Here is a 25,951-nt window from a genome sequence, read left to right as displayed (position 1 = left end):
GGCTGCACCTAGGAATTCTGTCTATAAAGGTTGAACAGAATTGGTGACAAAGGGCAACTTTGGGGGAGTCCAATCCTCACTGGGAACGAATCAGACTTAGTGCCAACATTGCAGATGAAACTCTGGGACCGGTTGTACATGGACTGAACAGCCCTTACCAGGGGCTCGGTACATCACACTCCTGAAGCACCCCCAACAGAACTCCCCGAGGGATACGGTCGAATACCTTTTCCAAATCCACAAAACGCATGTAGACCGGTGGAGCGAACTCCCATGCGCCCTCAAGGACCCTGCCGAGGGTGTAGAGCTGGTCCACTGTTCCACAGCCGGGACGAAAACCACACTGTTCCTCCTGAATCCGAGATTCGATTTCCCCACAGACCCTACTCTCCAGCACCCCTGAATAGACTTTACCTGGGAGGCTGAGGAGTGTGATCCTTCTATAATTTGAACACACCCTCTGGTCCCCCTTAATGAAAATAGGGACCACCACCCTGCTCTGCCAATCCAGAGGCACTGTCCCCGATGTCCACAACATCCAGAGCCTTTAGGAACTGCGGGCGGATCACATCAACCCCCAGGGCCCTGCCACAGAGGAGTTTCTTTTTGCGTTTTCAGCCCTGCCCCCCCAAACTCAGCCGTCATGTAAACAATAAGCTTTTGCGTTGTCACCTTCTTGCTGTTGTGTAAACAACCCCTTACTGTTTGGTTTATCTCAACTAACATTGGCAAGAAACACAGACAGGGAGGTCGGTTAGGTCTTTCTGGAGAGAAGCTGGCAGCAGATGTTCAGCTCAAAATGCTCACAGTAGCTGTGCTTTCAACACTGCTACTTGCCGCTATTTTTTATTTGACTAAATGGGACGTTAACAAATTAATATACAATACACTCGTTATTGGGCAGGTCTATAGAATACTCACTCATACATGTTTACAGAAGACTGAGCTGCCCTCAGTCCTTTGATTGATATAATCATTGATTAATCAAATCAGACTTTCAGCCTCTGTCTAATCAAAGTGGTCACACACAATCTTTTGTCAAATCTGGCTTGATGATTTTGAATTTGCACCCAGCACGCCCTCAGTTTAAAAGTACAACAACTGTGCTACATACTAAGGTGAATTGAAACAGTTTCATGCAACTTTAATGTATAAGGAAATATCAAATCAGAACAATATGAGGGAAGCTTAAATTGAATGAACACTTCGTCAAAACACTCGCTAAAAGTTAACAATGGTTTCTGATAATAGGAAGTGTTTTGAAATTAGACCAACTTTATAGTCGCCCATACGGTCTTGACATTCGGAAGTTTCACAATAAATGAAGTGAATACAATATTTTGTTCCAATACAAAATGTCATGGCGGCTGAACTTTGCTTGGTTGTTAGCATCCTAGCTTCAGGGCTAGCTTGAGGCTTTGTCTACCTCCTACGCAAAATTCCCATACACAACATTTTTATGTCGGGAGCGAGTGGTTGTCATGGAGATACAAATCAAGTACTGCTGCCCTCGTTGTTGAGAGGAATGCTTAATCACAAGACGTCCGATAAACTGGTGTTGATTATAAGTGAAAAATCAATAGCTACCCTTGGGGAGAATGAGGGGTTTGTTTGGTCTGCGTTTGTCATTGATTGTTTTTAATATCAGCTAATTAAGATCGATCACCTCATCTCATTATGTTGGTTGTCACAAATTGCCGTATTAAAAATATCACCGGAGTTAAATTTTTAAAGATTTTTCTACACATACATTCATTTTACTCTTAAACCTAAATTTGGCAATTGAATCTGTTATTGCAGTCACTTTAGAATATAAGCGACATAAAATGAGCCACTTCCGGTGCGTTTCTGGTTAGAGCTTACGCGGCATGTAGTCACTGTCCAGCTCATCATCAGTTTTTTTCTCACGTTTACGTGTAAAGATTTTTGCCTTTAGCATCCCGTAGACTCCATGGAGCCTCAGTTCATCCAGCTATATAAAAGTTTAAAGCTATAGTAGATATTGTTGTTGTGTTTGTCTATATTTTTTTGAGTTTGAGCCAAATGAAGTCCCAAATGAGTGTGGAACACACTGAGACTCTATTGTGCGACAGAATATGATGCTGTGTGTTTTGTCAGCTCCAATGCTGCAACATCACCCATCACACGCTATCGGGTGCCATCCTGTAAATTGGAGTGCCAAGGCAGCAGCATGCAACGCAGCATGTTAGATCACACACATCTCTTTTGCCATTTTTCCTCCTGCTGCTTGTCGTCTACTTTTGTTATCTTAACAGTAGGATGGAAAAAAACAAGATACCTGCCCCTCGGGTTTCATAATTCCAGACTAATCCGTGAGTGAATAACAAGCCATAGGCAGCTGTTATTACTATACAATGTGTTGCTATTCTAATTCTGGAGTTATTTAGATGAAGGCTTTAGGGATGATCCTCAAGGTGCACAGATGATTTTCTCCCAACATGAGGACAGAGATTTCGAGGTGGTTTGTTTGCAGTACAATGAACTGTGGGTTAGCATGTCTACTTTAAAGTTGAGCATTCAACACAAAGCAACTATGGGGTGCCGTTTGTAAAACAGCACATGCTCAAAATTACGACATTTTCTCACATTTAGCGCCACAGTGTTCAAATTGCTGTGAAATTTTTAGTCACTTTTTTTTATGCACATTTACAACATTATTTAGGGACTTATTTATTTATTTTTAAATAAGTTTTGGACCTGATTGTTTAAATCCAGAACTAAGTATATAATTTAAATCTTAAACGTATATCCTAAATGTTAAATCAGGAAACGGTCAGAACTAAATATTTAGCTTAATATGCAAACTCACATGACTGGAGACCGGAAGTAACAAAATAAAAGCTGGTGGAGCAGCTCAGACTGTCTGTTTACGTTGCTTGAAAATGAATAAAACCTACTCAGTGGTGGCAGTCTGCTCTTGGACATGAGTCATTGTGGTACTAACAATATATAGGTAAAAAAACATGTGTAGGAGAAACTAAAGAGTATTTTGTGTGCTCCAGCTTTTATTTTGTTACTTCCGGTCTCCAGTCATGTGAATTTGCATATTAAGCTAATATTTAGTTCCAACCGTTTCCAGATTTAGCATTTAGGATATAGGATATAAATTTAGGATTTAAATTAAATATTTAGTTCTGGATTTTAACAATCAGGTCCAAAACTTAAAAATAAATCTTTAACTTGCTAAATAATGTTGTAAATGTGCAAAAAACAGTGACTGTAAAAATTTCACACCACGTTTTAAACACTGTTTGGCGCTAAATGTGAGAAAAAGTTGTCATTTTGAGCATGTGCTACTTTATAAACGGCGCCCCATAAGCAACTTCAGCTCTTTCACTGATCTAAAATTGTTGAATTTCCTTGTATACTACTGATTCTGATTGGTAACACCATAGGACAAAATGAGACAAAATGATTCATGCCTAATATCAAATCATTTTGTAGCAGGTCCATATTTCTTGACAATGTACTCTGGGTTGTTTTGATTTGGTCTGCTTAACTTCCATTCAGTCATGGCGGTTTTTAATCCATCGATGTAGTACATGGACTACGCGTCCCATGATCACACTGGTCTCCTGCAGCCAATGGCATGGGACTTGGGGGGGGGTCTAACGTAGCATATCTAGGTTGCTATTTAATGATATCTTGTGTGTGCGCGCGAGTGTTGTCAGGCATTAAAAAAAGTTAACAAACGCCACAGACGTCACGGCTGCTCATTACTGCACAACACCAACATTTGACAATCGACTTTATTAAACAGGACGAGTTTGAAGTACAGTGCTCTTAATTTGCCACTCATTGTTCATCATGAGTTAGCTCTCTGTGACCTACGGTCTTAACCTGTCTGTTGTCAAAGCGAAGTTATTCGTAGCAGTCAATTCGATAAAAATACGTTGCTGGACTTTGTTGTACGTATCCATAAAGACAGTCTTTGTTTAATATGTATGAGTGGGGATAGCATATCAGCTCACCCAAAATGCTGCCAAAAATCTGATCTGTACGATATTGAAGCCGGCAAGCCGCCTCCTTAAGTTTCTGTCTTCCCTCACTTGTAATGATCCTATTGCGCCACAGTTCCCACCTTTCATGGAGTTTGGGGAGGAGTGGTGGAGGGGGGCTGCTAGCGGCAGGGTTTGGTTTTCAAGGCAAAGCTGCGCTCGACATTTTAGTGAGAGAGACGAGAAAAACAAATTCGGAAAATACCTTTTGGGAAAAGGTGACCGAAATCAATAGGAAATGGCGTGAAATGCCCTCAAATCAATTCATTACCTGGCATTGGCTGCCACTGATGGCCATAGACGTCTAATCCATTTGAAGCGGGAGGGATGGCAGCGATTGACGTCTACTAGTGATACACCCATTCCAATATACAGCAGGAGGATTTTATTCTATTAATGATTTTCTGACCAATGTATCGATGATTGTTGTTTTGCCGTATTGATCGTTGTACTATATTTTGCTTTGCTGTAAACACTTTGAGGACCTCTCAGGTTTTTGTAAAGGACTATATAAAATAATTGATTTGATACTCCATTGTTTATTGCTGTTATTTAACTTGTGAAATTGTCCACATTTATTGCTATCAATCTCTCAAAAGGGAATATTTGAGTAGCAATTTTTGGTAGTTTCTCGTTGTTTTACGAAAAGTTACGGGTTTGCGGTGAATCAGTAACAGGCACACTTTTGCAAAATAGACAATGTTTATTGATTAGAAATTGCAGAATAAATTAGATTTATTGATTACAATCCCACAAAAGCAAGCAAACAAGTATCAAAAACAAGCATAACAAGGGTAACGATGACGCTAGATTTGAGTTTGCCAATCCCAGAATCCCCGCGCTACCGTTACAGCCCAACCAAGTGTCCCTTTAGCAATGAAAATCGCTTACCGTGACAAATGAGCGGGAGCCAACACTCTGGTAAGGTGGCGAAGGAACAAAGACAGGCGATCCGTACATGACCCGCTGGCGGACTTCACGGGTCGCCCGGAAATGTCGGGTTTTTTTTGTAGGGACGCGCCACACGGGGGCGGAGACGGCCAACCTCCGCTCCCAGGTGGCGTGGCCCCGTCCAATGACAAAGCTACTTCTGGTTCAGCGCCTCGAAAAAGGGGCTTTTCCTTGCGTAGTACCCAGGTTGTGCTGTCAGGAAGCAGTTGTGTTCCCACGGTAAATATTATGAGTGCAAAACAAGTTATCTCGTGAGATTCCCTCCTAACTATAGGAACAAGGTGAAAAACAATAGAAGTTGTTACAATCTATGTCACAGCACAGAAGCAATCATACATCACAAAGGCATAATGTAATATTTTCCCCCATCACTCGTCAAAGCAGACTATTTTAGAAGTTAGCAAACATAGACCGTTACATTTAAAAAAAAACGCTATCCAAAATTTTTTGCTTACTTTTTGACATGTTATGGCTCAGTCTGGTAGCTGAATTATAACCAGTTCATGTGGGAAAAATACTAGTGACTTTAATCAATTATGAAAAAAGTCATGGTAGAAACAGCCTGTGATCTACAAGATCTACAAGCTGAGGGGTGGGAACCTCTTGATACCTCACGATATGATACGATTTGCGATACAAAGCTCACGATAAAGATGATCCCACGATATGGCGATACAACGACTATCGATACATTGGTGAGGAAATCATTCTAGGATATTCTACAAAACAGCTAACAAACAGAACAACAAGCTATCTTCATCATTCTGCTGTGTTTACCACTAGTAGATGTCCAATCCCACTCGTATGGCTGTCAGTGGCAGCCAATGCCAGGCAACAAGATCATTTTGGGCCATTTCTGGTCATTACCTGTTAATTTTCAGTCACTTCCTGTTGATTTTGGGGCCTCTTATGGTCACTTCCTATTGATTTTGGGTGACAGAACTGGAGGTGACCCGGGAATCAATAGGCAGTGACTCAAACTCAACAGGAAGTGACTTGTAAATGCCCTAAAGTGTACAGAAAGTGACCTGTAAACGCCCCAAAAATCGGAAATGGTCACTGTAAATGTTCTGGTTTTGAATGAACGAATGTTCATTCGCCCTTCCCAGTTTTAATAATTTGGGCGTCTAGCGCCTTCAGTAGAAGCCATAATGTTAACTGAAACCCTACAATGGTGGAAGAGTTTGGTAATTTTTCTTTTTTTTTTTTGCTCAAACATTGACACCATTTTAAAACGATATCTTTATTCTTGACATGAGCGCGTATCGATAACCTTTTGGGATGCAAAGTATGTTATATATCACCATTTCTGATATTTTGTCACACCCCTACCTCAAAATAAACTCGTAGCCCTTTGTGTTAATCGGTACGCTGTACTGTCTCTCGCTCTCCTTTTTTGATATTGCATTAATTGTTGTTTATTTGGTCTTGTTTAATCTTTCTACAAAACCAAATAACAATCATTCTCTTAATTTTTCATCATCGCCCCTTTTCAGATATTGACAGATGGGAGTTATTTGGTATTTAATTTGACATTTAACAGGTGGTTAGACACTCCAGAGAATTTGGATGCAAAAATTAGAACCTACGTTTTCCATAATATATTCCGTTTAACACTCTGGGTTTGAATGAAATGATAATTAGCTCGTAAATCAAAGACAAAGATTTTAACAGGACAATGTTGATTGCCTGAAAAGCAACGCAGAATGCGTTTTCATGCAGAGCTACACGGCCACAATGTGCTATTTATATCCACGGCCACGTTCCCACATGAATTAAAGATGCAGTTAATAATTTATCGTCACTGAGAGAAATGTTTTGGTTGGCTTCACGCGGTTTTTGACCACCCAGCGCTTGCTTTGAAGCTGCCACCTGTGCGCTTTGCGTGATGACACAGCTGGAACGACCACTGTCAGAGCTGCCGTCCTAGAGATTGCGTCCAGTGATTTTCATTCGTTCAACCTACCAATTTAATTACTTTCAAATCAGGTCATGTAAGTTTTCAGGAGGCAGCGGGTCATTGGTTTGTGTATCAAAGTCTGGGTATAGTTTATATTCAGCACAGATATCACCTCACACTCCAGGGATCACAGCTTGGAAGGTTTTTTTTTTTTTTCTTTTTAAATTTCCCACTCTTTAAAGGTGCTACCTTGTGTGTTGCCTAGGTTACCAAAGGCGAGCGTTGAGATAAAGATGTCTCTTCTAGAAGAATGAGAGCCCACTTTTCTGTCCTAATCCAGAGCTTTGCATCCGTTAAATTTGATTCTGATCTCTTTTTCATGAAATGTGGCTCTTCAGTCATGGCGTAGCTCGTTAGTTGATGCAACTAATGAAATAGTCTGGGGGAATCAGACAGAGTATCTGAAGAAAGCCCATGCAGGCAGGGGGAGAATGTATGAACACTGCAGAGAGTTGTTCTAAGAGTGATTTAATATACTGTATGTAACAAATATACAGTATGTTTAAAAAAAAAAAAAAATCAGTCTTGATACTATGATGATTCTATTATCTTTTTCCAACATATTTAGCTGGCATTTATTTAAATAAAGTGTTAAAAATCTTAATTTTTATGCATTTGAAAACAAGAATAAATTAGCAATGATAGTATTATATCTTTTTCCAACAGATATCATGTAAAATTAATCATTTTATGTAAAAATTCAAATTTCACTTAATGAAATAATTCCACTTAAAGTGCGTACGACAGGAGAACAAAAGCGTTAAATAGCATTATGATGTGAATTAGAATCATACTTTGAGACGATTCGACTTTATACAACAATTTAGCAAAGCGCTCATGACGAGAAATTAGTTTTTTAATCTGCCGGTTAGCCACGCCTACCATTATAGGGCTCTAGCGTCCCCAACAGGTGGATGACATCAGCGGGAGAATTGGCTCATCGGTTTTACTATTCAGCCCATAGAGGGGGAATTATAACGAGGAAAACGTGACGAAGAGAGCCGCAAAATGTCATTGTTTCAGTCTCTCTACTCCAATATTTTTACAGGATATTCTTTTTATCCAAGTATTTTTCCCCAATAGCTAAATAAATGGCTTGAGAAGGACCAGTCAGCCCGTCAAGGGGGAACTATTCACAACGAGGAACACGATGTTGACTCACTTCCTTGTAAGTCCCATGGTCCCACAATAGTAGGGCTTGTTTTGGCCATTGTACACCGGTGAATGGGAACCTTTTGAAACACCAAAAAGGCGCACACGCCTCTCCCTCGTACAGCAGGATTTTTTTGCAGCCGTTTGGCTGGTGTGATGCGAAAAACAAACGAATTAATCTGCAAAATCAGCTGAATCCTTAGTCCTTCTCATACAACAGTACGGCTGGATAGTGAAGAGGACTCCTTCTCCCGTACACGTCACAGCGCCCTCTTCCTCAGTGCAAGACCGAAGCCTGAAGTCTGTCATTTTCACAGCGCGGGATTAAAAAAATTGAATAATTATATCGATCGCTTCTTCACACATCCAAGTGGTCCATTTCATTCAGGAGCATAAAATACCGCGTGTATTATGAAATTTACATGCTTTTTCATGTCGCAGGCACTTTAATACAGCGGGTGCAAATAATTCACCACCATTCAGAAAACAGAATCAGCTGGTGCTCATATACAGTGGGGCAAATAAGTATTTAGTCAACCACTAATTGTGCAAGTTCTCCTATTTGAAAATATTAGAGAAGCCTGTAATTGTCAACATGGGTAAACCTCAACCATGAGAGACAGAATGTGGAAAAAAAATAGAAAATTACATTGTATGATTTTTTTAAAGAATTTATTTGCAAATCATGGTGTGAAATAAGTATTTGGGCAATACCAAAAGTTCATCTCAATACTTTGTTATGTACGAAGTATGTATGTATGTATGTATGTATGGAAGATCTTCAATGTCCTTGCTGATGGAAGTAGATTTTCACTCAAAATCTCTCGATACATGGCCCCATTCATTCTTTCCTTTACACAGATCAGTCATCCTGGTCCCTTTGCCGAAAAACAGCCCCAAAGCATGATGTTTCCACCCCCATGCTTCACAGTGGTCATGGTGTTCTTCAGATGCAATTAGTATTCTTTCTCCTCCAAACACGAGAACCTGTATTTCTACCAAAAAGTTCTATTTTGGTTTCATCTGACCATAGCACATTCTTCTAGTCCTCTTCTGGATCATCCAAATGCTCTCTAGCGAACCGCAGACGGGCCTGGACGTGTACTTTCTTCAGCAGGGGGGACACGTCTGGCAGTGCAGGATTTAAGTCCCTGGCGGCGCATTGTGTTACTGATAGTAGCCTTTGTTACTGTTGTAGGTCATTCACTAGGTCCCCCCTTGTGGTTCTGGGATTTTTGCTCACCGTTCTTATCATTTTGACGCCACGGGGTGTGATCTTGCATGGAGCCCCAGATCGAGGGAGATTATCAGTGGTCTAGTATGTCTTGCATTTTCTAATAATTACTCCCACAGTTGATTTCTTTACACCAGTGCTTCTCAATTATTTTCTGTTACGCCCCCCCAAGGAAGACGTAAATGTTTCGCGCCCCCCCCAACTCTCTGCCACCACTGTAAATAGTATCATTCGTCTATATTACTATTATAAGTACGCCTCAGCCTAACATTGTGTCCTTTTTTTTCTATTAAAGAAAAAAAGTAACATAGATCAACTTATAATAAAGTATAACTTTTTTAACATTGTGTTGCTTGTAACAGAAAAGACTTAACGTGCATCAATTTGCCTGAAGTTTAAAAAAAAAAAAAAAAAAAAGTCACATCCAAACTGTAAAAATACACTCAAGGTACATTTTTGACCATTTGATACTGAAAAATAAAATGTAATAAAATCAGTAAATAATAACAAATTCAAATTGATTAGAAACATTTACTCTTCAGGACAACGTGCCAAAACATTTGACCGAAAAACAAAACTGAATAGAGGGGGGGGGAGTCTTTGGACAGAAGGAAAGTTTTTATTTTCGCTGATTCACCACAGTGCTCACTGGTTTACTGATATAACACTGACAAAGCGGGACGATTGTGACAATTGGCAATATTCGGCACATTTTCGGCACATTTTCGCTGAAAAACAATCAAGCGGCTATGAGATTGAGGTCGAATGTCTTTAAGTGGCGTCTTAACTGATTTGGCTTCTCCGCTATAATCATTTTTAGACTCGGTAAACAGTGGTCTTTCCTCATTTCCCACTATATTAAAAGTCAAAGGCAAACGGCCCGAAAAAAGCGCATTCTCGGCGGCCGAGGTAGAACCGTAGGTGAGGGCGGTGGTCGTGACGATCCCAAGCCGAAAACGGCACTTCTCGGCCGGACACGTGAGAACCGAAGAAGACAGTGGGTCGCTGCGTGAGTCCAGCTCTGCATGAGTCTCTGACTTCCGTGTGCTCTTGCTTACTTCAAAAATACTGCACGCACTTTGAAAATGAGAGCGCCACTGCCACCCACGGAGTGGATGTGCAAGTACACTTTATTCTAGTACGGCAAAAAAAATAAAAAAAATAAAAGCATGTTCCCCGAGGTCACTCGCGCCCCCCCTGGCATCGCTCTGCGCCCCCCTGGGGGGGCGCGCCCCACCATTTGAGAAGTACTGCTTTACACCAAGCATCTTACCTATTGCAGATTCAGTCTTCCCAGCCTGGTGCAGGTCTACTATTTTGTCTCTGGTGTCCTTCGACAGCTCTTTGGTCTTGGCCATAGTGGAGTTTGGAGTGTGACTGACTGAAGTTGTGGACAGGTGTCTTTTATATCGATAATGAGTTAAAACAGGTGCCATTAATACAGGTAGCGAGTGGAGCCTCATTAGACCTCGTTAGAAGTTAGACCTCTTTGACAGCCAGAAATCTTGCTTTTTTGTAGGTGACCAAATACTTATTTTCCACTCTAATTTGGAAATAAATTCTTTAAAAATCAAACAATGCGATTTTCTGTTTTTTTCCCCACATTCTGTCTCTCATGGTTGAGGTTTACCCATGTTGACAATTACAGGCCTCTCTAATATTTTCAAGTAGGAGAACTTGCACAATTGGTGGTTGACTAAATACTTATTTGCCCCACTGTATAAACTCTTTAACACTGGTGTAAATGTTTCACTTGAAAAGTGCAACGGTCTGTAAAGAAGGTACAGTGGTACTGCTACACACGAATTTAATTCATTCCAGGACCTGGTTGGTAAGTCGAAATGTTTGTTTGTCGAGCGGGATTTTCCCATAAGAATACCTTATGATTCAATTAATTTGTTCCACAGCCCAAAAACCTACGCTAAATCCTTAATAATTACTGCAGATACAATGACTAATAGCAAATACACATTGTGAAACGGATGAATTATAGAAAGCAAAGAAAGCTTAAGTCTTGGTCAACTTTTCTCGTCTGAGGTTTCAGAATCCATTTTTGTAATTGTAGACTCAATGGATACATCGGGAAAATAACAGTAGAACAGTTGTGACCACTCAGAAGTCGGAGCTGCCGCTCAAAGTACCGGTGCAGACATAACTTCCCTCGCACGGGCCTCTTCAAAAATCTATTTCGATGAGAAAATAATATTTGCCTTTAATATTTTTTAACACAGTGTTCGAAGGTCAGGACAAAATGGTATCAGGGTCCGGACACGGACTGCGGTCCGCCAGTTGGCAGTTGAAAAATCCTCTATTTGTTCCAATTGCGTTTACATTGGCCTAAACTGAAGTCTTGCCTGGCGGGCAACACAGCGTTCATCTGATGGCTTGCAATTTTTCCTACGAGGAGGATGTAAAAAATTTAATATGGCTTTACCAGCACATCTCAGGGCCTAGGGGTTTACAGCCTGGCCGTAGCTGCATTCCACACTTGGCTGAAGGTTATATCTCGGGGTTTAAAGGGAGCTTAAATATCAGTTTGTCAGAAACGCAATTGAAGAAGGCTCAAAATACAGCCATCACGGTAAAGACTGATCGTCTCAGCGTGCCTTGTGATGTGAGGCCCATTAACTGGGAGAATGAACATGGTGGCGAGCTTGTTTCTACCTGAGCGGGCAAAGGGCTGTCCAGCAGATGAACGACTGGCGGATGCTGGGAAGGACACTGAGGAGACTGGAAGGCCATTTATATAAATTTGATAGGAACAATAGCAGCTAAGGTAGTGGATTAATTAAAAGTATTTTTGAATTTAACAATATCAAAGACTGGCACAGATCTATGCTGGAGCTTGAGTGAGGCCTTTGCTCCCTTTAACCTTCAAGTAACTCAGACCCCAATTAAAACAACACAACACTCTCCCTTTAGAACAGGGGTCCCCAACCTTTTTTGCACCACGGACCGGCAATGTGTGGCAGAAAAATACAGCAAATATAAAATAACACGACAGGGCTAAAAACAAATGTTAAGTGCGGGGAAAATACAACTCACCCGCTGAATCAGTGGGAGGCCTGAGCTTGTTTCGTTGAGACGAAATAGTCCCATCTCGGTGTGATGGGAGACAGTGAGACACAGTGTGTTCTTTATGTCCAGTCTGCTCCATAACTTTGTCTTGGTTGCCGTCATTGCAGAGAAGCCTGCTTCACAAAGATACGATGTTGGAAATTGTAGCAAGGTTTTCAGTGCTCTCGTAGCGATGTCAGGATATTGCGGAATCACTTTAATCCAGAACCTCTGTAAAGTTTGGGAGATAATTTTATTCATGCTTAAAACACAACCATTATACATCATATTTTGTATGCTTTTTGTTGTGCTTGCATGAGAACATTATAGCATTAATCTGTTGAGTGTGCCTTCCCATAGACTGTATCACCATATGCCCAAATATGGACTGTTATGTTCCGTTGTTTTTCAACATGCCCTGAATGAATCCAAGGGAGGACTGTTTTCTTATTTTCGTTCCACCCCGCACCGGTGTTCAAGGTCTCAGCTCAAAGATGTTTTTGTATGGAAAAATACCAAGGCTTGTGAGATGATGAGTTTCGTTTCTTGGTAAAGTTTCGTTTCACCGTGCGCTTTGGCACCGCCCTTTTTAAAAGTATAAATGTCCAGCTTCTATCGTACAGCTTCGTACTTTCTGGGTGATCTCAGCTCCTGGCTGAGTCCTATCATTTTGTACCCGTGATATATCATGTTTATAAAGTCTTCGAAGCAGGCAATCCTTGGCTGTTTGATGCATTATTCTCACTTTGTTATCTGTGATACTTGTCTCGGAGTTCAAACTTGAACTTCCCTGACAGAGTTGTTGTCTCAAGTAGGCATGTGCCGGTATGAGATTTTCACGGTACGATAACAGTGAGCAAAAATACCGCGGTTTCACGGTAACACGGTATTTCAATTATAGCTCCAAAATTTAGAGATATATGGGTTTAAAAAAAAAAAAAAATCCATTGAACAGGATTTTTTCAAAACATATTTGCAAATTGGAACATGAATATAATGTGAAAATAAATTAACAAAAAATAACAAATATTATATAAAATTAAAATAAATAGAACCTAGACTATACCCACAGCCACAGCTCAAGTTGCTCAATATTAGAGTAAGAACAAAATAATTGCTATAAAAAGTAAAAACACTTCTAAATAAAATCAAAAATATATACTGTATGACTTTTTTTTGAGGGGGGAAGCTCAAGTGAAGTTTCGCCATTTTCAGCCACTGTGTCAACTCTAGTCTACATGATGCCATGCCTTTGTGTTAAAAAGAATAAAGAATTCATAAGTTAATAAGTTAGTTAAAAATGTATAAGTTAGATTTATAAATTAGTTAAAATGTAAATATTGTTGAGGAAAGGTTTCATCTAAAAAAAAAAAAAAAAAGTGAGGAGACCTCCTCTCTCAATTAGCGATCTTTGACGCGATTCTTTTTCTTTCCCCCCTTCATTCAAGCTTTTCTCTCACTCAGCGGCTGTGAGACATAAAAGAAGCTGCTCTCCCAGTTTAGCCTAGGCTAACATTCGTCTTTGTAAGTTTTAGTTAGTTTGTATATTGAATTTGAAAGGAAAATGTGTGTTTTGTTTTTGGTGAACTTTTTAATGGTGCTACTGCTATCCTGTTGAACCTAATCACACGTGGAAAAATACAATTGTACAACGTTTAGTGACACTCACGGCAACAAACGGGAAGGGGTGAGCGATGCCGCACCAAGCCACTTCGGTTGCATTTTGGCACATGAAAAATAGCAAATACCGTACTAAGGTATGACGGAAAATTTTAGTGGTTTTGAAACCGCGACGTTTTCACACCACGGTAAACCGTGAAACCGGTAACCGGCACATGTCTAGTCTCAAGTATACGTTTAGGGTCGCCGTCATTTACGATCTCTACAAGCTGATCCTCCTGTTGGACAGACATGCTCGAATCACTCGGTTTATTCACAAACAGGTCAGGAATCCACTCCTTCGCAATTCGTGGGTCTTTAGTGATTGGGAAGTAGCGCTCAAACTCTTGTAAAAGTGTAGACCGGTCTTTGCTAACCAGCTAAGAGAACGTGCGTTCAGGTGATGTGTCTTTGTTTTCTTGGAGTTTGTAGGCTCATCTTCTGGCTCGTCTGGTGCCCTTTTCCCAGTAAAAAATCAGTCCAAAGACGTCTGTTTTTCAGTCATCTTTGCTAGTGTGGGGGCTAATTATTTCCGGGAACAAATGTGATGCGCCCGCCCTACTGCCTACATCATATGTTATTATCGAGGACAAGGTCACATAGACATAAAAAACAAGATGTACTGCTAGCAGTCCAATGGATTTCTATGATGACATTCTATCCAGTTGCAGTATTATATCTAGAGTAGACAGGGATATTGGTGTGTTAAGGGGCACAGGCTAAATTTAATTCGGCCAGAATGCAGTCGTTAATAAATTATTTAATAATTCTGTGCGGCACGGTAGCAAATGCGCCACGGAACGGTACCGGTCCGCGGCCCAGTGGTTGGGGACCCCTGCTTTAGACCACTCAGTGACACGCATATGGCAGGTACAGAAAGTTATGAAGTGGCTCTGACTCCAGCCTTTTGTTTACGTTTGAGGAAGAAGAAAAAAAAACCGCGAAGTCAAATGCTAGACACAAGAAATGGATGATCGAAACTGGCTAAAAAGATCAAATAAACACAGGAACAGTACTAAACATGGCATAAAATAAGGCTGAATAAGTCACCTATTTGTGGTGTTTTTGCTCTTTCTGTCCTAAAAATTCTGATTCAAATGACAGAAGTCGCCAGCAAAGTCCTGGTTACAAAGGTATTGGTGCTCTGTTGAAGTCTTCGTAAATTGGAAAGACTCATAAATTGAAGCACTGGTAAATCATGGTACAACTGTACCGCCGTAAATGGTTTAACTAAATAAATGCATGTGTTGATCACCTTTACCCCTGGAAGTTGCCCAAGATATAGAATTCAGCCAATCATAATGTAAAACCCACATCCATGAAGAGCTTTTATCAGTTTTAATGCACTTTCCAAAGAGCATCCATCACTCGGCGCGTCCCATCGAGTGACGCTGCTTGACCGCAGGCAGAGGGCTACTGTATCAGTCTCGCTCCACAGATGATGAGATGGACCATTTGGGTGACTGATGAGCGTCTTAACCTCAGGGTTCACTGATTGCCGCGTCACAAAGTAACGGTCATTTCTCCACGCGAGCTAATAATGGACATTGTCAGCACATTCCGGCGCTCTTGGATTTGTTTTGTTTTTTTGCCGTGAGCACATTTTGTTTGACCAACCCCCCTCCAGTGTCTGTCAACCACCTTTTCAATTACAACCAAAGAACTGATGTACAATTTAAAGAATTGCCTCCGATTTGCACCTTTCTTGCAATAGAGCCTTGTCGTTCAGTCAAACCTGCTACATTCATCAAAAGAAGTCGACTTAGGTTCTCAAACATACACCGTTCTGGGAGATTATTTTCGTTTCTCAATGCTCGCTTAAGAAATACAGCAGTTGGCGTCTGGTTTGTTTGCCAAAGGGAATCTAATAGTGAAACACAGCTAAACATAAGTTGATACTGAATCCCCTCATCACTTTCCCTTTTACTTTTAGACTACAGTGATCCTTCGCTACTTCGCTCTTCAAACTTCAGTCCATCGCCAATTTTTTTTCAATTAAAAAATAGAGTATTTTATAGAAATGTCCCGATCCGATCCGTACAGCCTCTCTCCCTCCTCCTGCTTTTCTTACTCAACAGGGCAGCTGCAGTTTGTTTGTTAAAGTTAACGATGAGTGACAGGCGTACAACATTTGATCTTGAAAGAGAAGCTTGGGAGCACTGCGCTTCAAAGGATTGTTAAACATGTGGCAACTCATTGTGTGTGTGTGTGTAAGGGAGCAGCGTGAGCGGATTTGAGTGGACTCCCTGAATGAAGCATTTAATAAAGACAAGTATTTTGCTATGTTATTCTTGTTTAAAAATAATTCGGTGGGACAGTAACATGTTTAAAACTTCTCATAATTATTATATTTGAATTGCTTAAGAACCACGTATGCATTTTTTTTTTTTTATTTAAAAGGGGGGAAAACATGTCTTATGTCTCTTTCCAATGCTAAATCTGAGAAAATACCTCGAACACCAGTGTTGTTGTTTTTTGCAGCCATTTTAATTTTCGTCTTAGTCTTTTGGACGAAAATACTTACTAGTCATATATTAGTATATTAAGTCTATAAACTTCAAAAATTTATAAAAATAAATGAAAGGTTTCCAAAAATTACAAAACATGACTGACGAGCACATAACTATCGAGTCTACAAGGACCATTTTCATGATGATAATCAGTGCTGGGAATAACGGCGTTATTTTTTTCAGTAACTGGGTAATCTAATTACTTTTTCCGCTGTTCCCGTTACTGATGGTCAAATGTGGTGCGTTACTTACTTTATATAAATTGAAGAAACTACCAGCCGTAGCGAGTCTACTCTGCTCTGTTTATATTTGTCATCCAAGACTTGGGGTGCGTTTAGGTTCATGGCTATGAAAATAGTAAACACACATATCCTACCTTTGCAAGAACGATGGAGATGCCGTTTGATACGGTCATAATGTGCAGGTCCTGCACCCATCCGCAGCAAAACTGTTTGTAGCTTTGTAGCGATTTGTAATTTCGGAATCGCTGATGAGTTTAGTAACATACACTAAACAATAAATACAGCAGAATGTCCATTTCGCGTAATTGTGGAAGCCCGTCGACATCTTTATTCCATTTGTCTTCAGCTTCCTCGTAAGGGTCAACATTGTTCACATCCTTAAGTTTGATCACATATCTGTTCTTCGCCTTAGTAACGAGTTTGTGTCTTTATCGAACTGGCAAGTTAAAGTTTAATGTCCCGCGAGCCAGACCTGATTCCAATATGGCTGCGTTGTTGTCAAATCTCACGTGATCCCCCATTCTGTGACGTAAACGCTCGAGCCTAATAGCGCACATACTTCAGAGCCAGTATTTTCACACACAAACCGGAACAGCGCGTGCAGCAAACACACACACGCAAAATAGATGCAGAGGGATATGATGGCAGAGCATTCAGAGGAAAATTTGTCCTTTACGAGGTGGAGATATATAAACACTATTTCAAGTTGGTCGAAATTAAAGGAAAGAACGTGCATGTAAAGTGTAATTTATGTCCCGGGGCAAAGCTTTTGTCGACATCTGTGGTAAGCAATTCAAATCTGTTTATTTTTGTTGCACTTCAAGTGTAGGATAAATCTGTTGCTGGTGAGGTGCAATAAATATTACAAGGTTCTATAACACAACTTCCTGTCCGTTCTTCTCTATTCAATTGACTCGAACACTGCTCAGAAAATTTCAAATTCTTTGACATACTTCTTTTTAAAGTAACGGAAATAGTTACTTTCTCTGGTAACTAGTTACTTTTACTGTAGAGTAATTCAGTTACTAAGTTACTTTTTGGAAGAAGTAGTGAGTAAATATAACTAATTACTTTTTTAAAGTAACGTGCCCAACACTGATGATAATACACACCAAGCAGGAAAACAGCACAATATTTGCAATTAAATAAACTCACCTGGACACTACGAACTGGAATTAAAATGTTTTCCAAGAGTTTAAGAAGGCACGAAGTCACGGCGCTAAATGCTAATGCTAGCGCTAACTCTATGCTAGCGTGAGCGCTATTTTAATGCTACAACTTAGTTTAGTGTTAGATGATCACTCAGCACAGACCTTAAAAGGCTAAAGCAACATTGCATAGCCAAGATAAGAAAACAAAACTTACCAAGCAGCACCTGACACATGTTTCACAAAAGGAGCCTGGAATGGGCACACACTTAGCGAGGGGGATGGGGAGCACTCTACTGTCACATCAGTGACACGACCAAACGCTGCTAAATGCGCTCTAACTACACAAACAATAAGAAAATATCACACATTGTGAATTTATGAAGGAAACTATGGCGAATTTATCTCGTTTTCGTGTCGTCAGACGACAACTGGGATCCATCTAGTTATGTTTTAGTCTCCCAAGACACGTTTTCAGCGCATTATCATGACGTCATCGTCATGAAAAAATTGTTCGTTGATGAAATATTTTCGTTTTGACCATCATTGACGAAAACAACACTGTTGAACGCACATACATTTTCTTTTTAATGTAAATAAGCTTCGCTCTACTTCGCGGATTTCGATTATCGCGGGCCGCGGGGGAGGGAGTGGTGCCCATTAACCGCGAAAAACGAGGGATCAATATATTTACGCTTTTTTTGTGTTTCTGTTCTGAACGATTTCCAGGGTCCAGTGTATAAAATTATGGCCCCTTTTTCACTACCTGTAAAAGCCGGTATTTTTCCTCTCTTGTGGCTGTTCTGACATTTTATGTGGGAGTGAAGTCAACCCAGTAATTTTCCACCTTGTGTTGGTGTTGTAAAAGGGTGCTATGTATAAGCGTATTGCAAACATGTATTGAAAGCAAAGTTCACCGCACCATCGGCCTTAAATTATGAGGCTTTAGAATAATTTGGCACTTTTTGAAAATGCCTACCATATAATAAAACATTTCTTTTTTCTGTATATATCAAAGGTGAGTTTATTTAGAGTGGTATAGAGTACGGGGTTATTCAAAGAGAATGATGAATAGATTTCTTGAAGCATCATTTCAGTTCTTAAGCATCATCTTGGAATGAGTCTGACCAGTTGAATGAAGAGTTACAAAAAATACATCTTCTGTAGAATAACTGTTATTTAACATACAGAAAAAACACTTAATGTAAATGACTAATAAAATAATTAGATTAACATTTAACATCACATTCACCTTAATTGAAGAATCTTGTTGCCAATTTCATAATTCACCAACAGCCTAAAACTGGTCGTCACTTTATACATCCTGCTATTTAGTGTTCTTTCTTTAATTGAATACTCTTTTGCGCCCTTATCGAATGGTCGGCACTCAGAACTCTAGTTGGCCAAATGGTGGCCATGTTAAGCAAGTACAAAAACAATGAATGACTGGCTCGTGCTTCGGATGAACATGCAGGATGACGTTCACGTAACGAGAAACAAAAGCAGACTGAGTCATGAACACATGGGATACTTTTTATGGGAGCTCCGTTCCAGGAAATAAGTGGCTGAATCACATAGGCAAGTTTATGAGTTTGCTGTGGACCATTTTTTCCTCGACGAAAGCAAAGCAGATGGATGAAAACTGGGACAAATTTCATTTAATTTCCCTAAATCCCAGTTAATTCCTTTTAAATACCTAATAATTCCCATGTTAGTTATCAACTTGGAAAATTCTTGAAATTTAGTCGTGCTATTTCTCAAAAAACCTATACTGAACAATGCCAGGTCCATCTTTGTGTGAAAGAGGCTTATCCCTTCCAACATGACCCGCTAATGTCACTTTTTAGGTTTACTATCACCTAGCAACAGCAGAAAGCTCTCTCCTTGTTAATTCTTGAGGACGTTTTTATATGGATGGCGTACACGGGGTACAGCAGAGTGCTGGATGGTATTAGCCGTAATGGTGCTGTGTGATGTAGCTTTCTGTTTGGCTTGCCTCCAGGCAGTCGCGCAAAATTAAAGCCCAGAAAATCGGATTATGGGCATCCCCAGGGACGGGATGCCTACTAGCCCCGCTGATGAGCGCTCATCTACTCTATTCGATGGGGCTTTGCCACGTCGATGGCTGGGAGGCCAATTTGTTAACAATTATTGCTCGTTAGCAGGGCTACCGCGCGTCAGAGAGGGTTTCGCGGCTGAGACAATTATAGAGAAAGTATAGCAATTATCACAGTTTGAGAGGAGTCGGTAGCTGATGTGGATTTTCTCTGAAATTCATATATACTCTTTGCCAATTTGCAGGAAAGACTGCCATTACCGCGGACACCTGTGGTGTTTGCCCTGTTATAAATATGCAATAAGCTGCCCCCACTACCTACACCACCAATTATTTTCAACCCCAAGTCAGACTTAACAAACAAGGTCAAATTATGTTTGAATGTTAGGACAGTTGGATGCTACGGCATCGTGGAACAAGTAAGAGCATAAGCCGACCCTGAATATGTGTCCATTGCGTATAACACATGATCCCTTTATTAAAGTCTCAAAAATATATTTCACCTCTGCTATTTTTAGCTTCTTGACTACAGAAATTCTTAAGAATTTCATAGACCTTCAGCCTTCAGACCAACGGAACTGATGTATCCCCTCATCAAGAGTTTTTTCGCGGGGTGTTAATTCCTAAAACTTTCAAACTAACTACAACCAGTTAAAGAAGCATCTAATAAATTATTCGAGAATAATATAAATTTTCCTTTCTCATAGTTCATTAATTCAAAAATGCAAAAAAAATCAAGAAGAAAATCTTATTTGGTGACTGTGTTTAAAATATTCCAAAAACCTTGCTGTTAGTTATTTAAAAGAATAAATAAATAAGGAAGTGAATGAACTTTAGTTTATTCCCGCACAATACAATCCTCACAGTTGATGTGCATTTGATGTACATAAATTATGCCGCAGTTCTGCCTTCATACTCATACACTACTCTGTAAACAGCGTTCCAATCCTTTGAGAATATATAAATTTTAGTGTAAATTTTTTCAGAATGATCAAATAATACTATCTTTTGCTTCATATATATATATATAATATATTAGGGCTGCAGCCATTGAATATTTTAGTAACCGAGTAATCGACTGAAAATTCTATCGATTAATCGAGTAATCAGATAAAACAAATATATTTTTAGGTGAAGAGCAATTATAAATATACATGAAAAAACAAGACATTTCATCTAATCTTGAACCATTTTCAGTCAATCAATGTCTTTATTTTTCGATGTATATTGTTGAAAACAGCCAACAATTGCATCTCAGATGTAACTAGAATAAAAAAAAAAAAAAAGACTAATTCACTGCTTTCACTCAAAAACCTTTAGATCTTAATATATGTGTGTGTATATATATATATATAATATATATATATAATATATATATAATATATATATATATAATATATATATATATATACAGGGTGCACATAAGTGGTCCGCATGCGTACTGGACGTAGACAAACGCGCTGGCCCTCAACGGGTTCCATACGCTTTTGCGTACCGATGGCTGACCACTGTATTTGCGGCGGACACGAGAAAATAACTTTTCAAAATGTCGAAGAGGCAGGCCACACTGAGTAATTACTTCCGTGTGCCCCCCCCCCCCCCCCCCCCCCCCGTCAAAAGACAGACAGACGACAGAGACGTCACCGGAGCTACCGAGAAAAAGGACTTTTGCTGAAAAGTGGCTACAGGAGGTATCATGGCTAGAAGCAAATGATGCTCGCACGGAAATGCGGTACAAAATGTGCCGTGAGAATCCCAATGTCGCCGATAAGAGCAGCGCATTTTATGTAGGGTCAAAGAATTTCAGCCATCCAAACTTTGAAAAGCACAAAAAAAACAGAGCATGTGGCAATTAAGCAAACTATCGATGTCAAACAGGACCCCACTCGCCCTATGGACAAGTTGCGGAATAGAGCGGAATAAAGGTAATGAACAGCGACATGCACTGACAAACGTGTTTTTGCTCGCATTTTACAAAGCTAAACATGCACGTTCAATGAGGTCTCATGAGGAGGACATCCCACTTTTAAAAAGGCTTGGAGTTAATGTGGGAGCTGCATAATGCCCTTTATTTTGAATTGGTGCTTTTTATTTCTTTACATTTCACTTCAAAGTAATGGCAATTTTGTTGTGCCAGTTGATGTTAATCAAGCATTAATTGTTAATATAATTAAAGTTAATTGGTTCTAAGTAAAGCTTGTCATAAATTTATCGCATCAGGCGGGTCGGCTCTCAAGCTCAATGAGGACCAAGTCACATCTCCAGGTCCTCCTCTGAGAACCTGGGTAAAAAAATTATGTGCACCCTGTACATATATAATATACCTAAAAATGCCGTTTTGCTTGGTAACACACATCACTTAAAAGTTAGGATTTTTCCCACATGTTTCAATTGAATTTCTATTTGTGTCAAGCCATTTTTAAGTTCTAGTTAAGTTTTAAGTTATTCTAAACTGTAAGTCCTGATAGGATTTTGAGTTTTTGCAGTTTTCAAAATAAATGTATGATACAGGCTGTATTGGAGCACATTAGGGACAAGTGCTACTTGGTGTTTTATCCAGCAATGACTACTGAGCTAAAATTGATAGTTAGCATTATTGAGTTTTTATTTTACACTCTCATCACTCCACAACGCTATGTTATGTTAAAGCCTGTATGCGTGAGCTAGTGACAGTACCAGCTGCCCATACGCGGCCGAGTCTGTGATTTCGCATCTAGTTCGACATACATGTGATCTCTATGAGACTCATCAGACGCTACCTGCTATCAACGTAGCATCCGTGCTGGCTAGTATTTAGCAACATCGGCGTCGTTTGTCGCGGCTGTCGGCTGATGTAAGTTTTTTTTTCTTTTTCTTTTTGCTTCTTCCTCTACGCACGTGACATCAGCGCGTTGTCCCGCATTAAAAGTCGTCCGAGCAAAACGTGATGCTTAGAGCTGTCAAAATAAACGATTACTCGGATCAGTTTTTAAACTCAAGTTACTCGAGTTGCTCGAGTATTCGTTTCAGCTCTAATATGTGTGTATATATATATATATATACAGTGCCTTGCAAAAGTATTCGGCCCCCTTGAATCTTGCAACCTTTCGCCACATTTCAGACTTCAAACATAAAGATATGAAATCAAATTTTTTTGTCAAGAATCAACAACAAGTGGGACACAATCGTGAAGTGGAACAACATTTATTGGATAATTTAAACTTTTTTAACAAAAAAAAAAACTGAAAAGGGGGGTGTGCAATATTATTCGGCCCCTTTACTTTCAGTGCAGCAAACTCACTCCAGAAGTTCAGTGAGGATCTCTGAATGATCCAATGTTGTCCTAAATGACCGATGATGATAAATAGAATCCACCTGCGTGTAATCAAGTCTCCGTATAAATGCACCTGCTCTGTGATAGTCTCAGGGTTCTGTTTAAAGTGCAGAGAGCATTATGAAAATCAAGGAACACACCAGGCAGGTCCGAGATACTGTTGTGGAGAAGTTTAAAGCCGGATTTGGATACAAAAAAGATTTCCCAAGCTTTAAACATCTCAAGGAGCACTGTGCAAGCCATCATATTGAAATGGAAGGAGCATCAGACCACTGCAAATCTACCAAGACCCGGCCGTCCTTCCAAACTTTCTTCTCAAACAAGGAGAAAACTGATCAGAGATGCAGCCAAGAGGCCCATGATCACTCTGGATGAACTGCAGAGATCTACAGCTGAGGTGGGAGAGTCTGTCCATAGGACAACAATCAGTCGTACACTGCACAAATCTGGCCTTTATGGAAGAGTGGCAAGAAGAAAGCCATTTCTCAAAGATATCCATAAAATGTCTCGTTTAAAGTTTGCCACAAGCCACCTGGGAGACACACCAAACATGTGGAAGAAGGTGCTCTGGTCAGATGAAACCAAAATTGAACTTTTTGGCCACAATGCAAAACGATATGTTTGGCGTAAAAGCAACACAGCTCATCACCCTGAACACACCATCCCCACTGTCAAACATGGTGGTGGCAGCATCATGGTTTGGGCCTGCTTTTCTTCAGCAGGGACAGGGAAGATGGTTAAAATTGACGGGAAGATGGATGCAGCCAAATACAGGAACATTCTGGAAGAAAACCTGTTGGTATCTGCACAAGACCTGAGACTGGGACGGAGATTTATCTTCCAACAGGACAATGATCCAAAACATAAAGCCAAATCTACAATGGAATGGTTCAAAAATAAACGTATCCAGGTGTTAGAATGGCCAAGTCAAAGTCCAGACCTGAATCCAATCGAGAATCTGTGGAAAGAGCTGAAGACTGCTGTTCACAAACACTCTCCATCCAACCTCACTGAGCTCGAGCTGTTTTGCAAGGAAGAATGGGCAAGAATGTCAGTCTCTCGGTGTGCAAAACTGATAGAAACATACCCCAAGCGACTTGCAGCTGTAATTGGAGCAAAAGGTGGCGCTACAAAGTATTAACGCAAGGGGGCCGAATAATATTGCACGCACCACTTTTCAGTTTTTTATTTGTTAAAAAAGTTTAAATTATCCAATCTGTTTTGTTCCACTTCACGATTGTGTCCCACTTGTTGTTGATTCTTGACAAAAAATTTAAATTTTATATCTTTGTTTGAAGCCTGAAATGTGGCGAAAGATTGCAAGGTTCAAGGGGGCCGAATACTTTTGCAAGGCACTGTATATATATATGTATGTATAGTTGCGGCTTAATAATAGAAAATCCTTGATTAAGAACCACCTCACAAAAACGGAATATAACCAAAATGAAATCTAGTATAAAAATGGTATACATGGGTTAACTGGTTTAGTGCCACTGTATTTTATGTGATTTAATTTTGTATAAAATTAATAATACTATAGAACTTTGTTGATTACGCAATTCATGATTTCATAATTTTATTTTTTGATTATATCTTACAGTTTACAAACTCCATATTCACCATTTAATTTTTTTTTTTTTTAATTCAGATAGAAAAGTATTTGTTATTAATTAATAAATTGATACAATGCATCGCACATGTGCGACCAGTAAGATTGCATTTTTTTTGTTTGTTTGTTTGTTTGTTTTTTTGCTGACAAACTTCGCTGTTAAATTGACTAGTTCACAGTAATGTAACGAGCTGGTTTGCCGAGGGAAAATACAACAGTGGAAAATTAATGTATATCTAAATTTTAATAAATGGTTTTTAAGCACTTCAAATGTAATAATTATGTAAATTTAAATATAATCATTGATAGGCTTTAAATATATTGCTGTCCCACCAAATTATTTTTAAACAAGAATAGAGCAGAAAAATGCTTGTCTTTATTAAATGCTACATTGAGTCCATTCAAATCAGCTCACTTACACACAGAGTTGCCACAGCAACTATTTAACAAATTAAACGATGATTGACGCATGCGGCGCACTGAAGCTCGCTCCTCTCTCAACCTCTCTCAACATCAACGTCTGTCAATCATTGTTAACTTTACTAAGCAACTCCAGTACATTCACTGCCTGACAAACAAAGAGCGGGGGGGGAGTATGCTCATTTGTTTGTTTTTTTTAATTGAAAAAAAAATCTGTGTTGGATTGAGGGCGCGAAGTTTGAAGCCTGAAGTAGCGAGGGATCGAGGTATATATCATGTACACACACACATATAGACACGCACACATAGTTTGGCTCTCGTGAAATCACAAATTTTGAAATATGTTGGGTGTTTTGGCTCTCTTGGTCAAAAAAATGCCCGACCCCTGACTTAAACCCATGACTATCTTTAAGATTCTGCTTCTTTAAACTTCTTTTTCATATATATTTATTGTCATTAACGGGACACTCCGCATCCATGTTACAGCTGGGACCGCAAAAAAACATTCTCATGTTAACCAGATTTGTAAGCAGTATACTGGGTGATGTCAAAACAGAAAGAGAATAAAATATAGATGTATACGTTTGTAGTTTTATGCATTTATTATGAAAGTATTTGTCG

At 39.7% G+C, this 25,951-nt stretch overlaps 1 protein-coding gene across 1 annotated transcript in view; it reads left to right on the top strand.

Moving 5' to 3' along the window:
• LOC130915756 (PDZ domain-containing RING finger protein 4-like) overlaps positions 1-25,951 on the top strand; it is a 301,297-nt gene that overhangs the window by 108,905 nt on the left and 166,441 nt on the right. The window lies entirely within an intron of this gene.

This window comes from Corythoichthys intestinalis, chromosome 5 (genome assembly GCF_030265065.1).
Source record: "Corythoichthys intestinalis isolate RoL2023-P3 chromosome 5, ASM3026506v1, whole genome shotgun sequence".
Taxonomy (NCBI): Eukaryota; Metazoa; Chordata; class Actinopteri; order Syngnathiformes; family Syngnathidae; genus Corythoichthys; species Corythoichthys intestinalis.
This window is presented reverse-complemented; position numbering and strand designations above follow the sequence as displayed.